The sequence below is a fragment of the Myotis myotis genome, unplaced genomic scaffold (genome assembly GCF_014108235.1).
Source record: "Myotis myotis isolate mMyoMyo1 unplaced genomic scaffold, mMyoMyo1.p scaffold_m19_p_2, whole genome shotgun sequence".
In the NCBI taxonomy this organism is placed as follows: Eukaryota; Metazoa; Chordata; class Mammalia; order Chiroptera; family Vespertilionidae; genus Myotis; species Myotis myotis.
Window position 1 is genome coordinate 112,061,396 of NW_023416324.1, and position 712 is coordinate 112,062,107.

At 37.4% G+C, this 712-nt stretch overlaps 1 non-coding gene across 1 annotated transcript; it reads left to right on the forward strand.

Annotated features, from left to right (window-relative positions):
* The first annotated feature begins 382 nt into the window (after positions 1 to 382).
* On the forward strand, positions 383 to 489 carry LOC118677801. Its single transcript, XR_004974527.1, has one exon. It is a non-coding gene; the product is annotated as a U6 spliceosomal RNA (small nuclear RNA).
* Positions 490 to 712: the final 223 nt, after the last annotated feature.

A 712-nucleotide genomic window follows, 5' to 3' on the forward strand; every position in this document is an offset into this window, starting at 1 on the left:
TATGATACTTCTATTAACACCTTGCTGAGAGTTTTGATCAAGAAAGGGTGTTGGATTTTGTCAAATGCTTTTTCTGCATCAAATTGATATGACTATTTGGTTTTTTTCTCTCAACTTATTTATGTGATGTATCACGTTTATTGACTTGCGCATATTGTACCATCCTTGCATCCCTGGGATAAATACTACTTGGTCATGGTGTACGATCTTTCTGATGTACTGCTGGATCCTTTTTGCTAAGATTTTGTTGAGGATTTTGGCATCTATGTTCACGAGGGATATTGACCTGTAATTCTCTTTCATGGTCAGATAGTAAAAGTAAATAAGATAAAATAAACATAGAGAAAGAGGAAAGCAATCACTTGCTAAGAATAATATTAAGGTGCTCGCTTCAGCAGCACATATACTAAAATTGGAACGATACCGAGAAGATTAGCCTGGCCCCTGCGCAAGGATGACATGCAAATTCGTGAAGCGTTCCATATTTTTCTGTCAGAGAAAGAATTCAGAGTAATGGCCATAAGGTGGATGAAAAGAATGGAAGACCAATTCAACAATATGTGTAGGAACCAAGAGGAAATGAAGAAGAACCAAGAGGAAATGAAGAGAAACCAAGAAGAAATGAAAAATGACATCACTGCCATAAAGAACTCAATAGAAAGCATCAACAGTAGACTAGAAGAAGCAGAGGACCGCATCAGCGAGCTAGAAG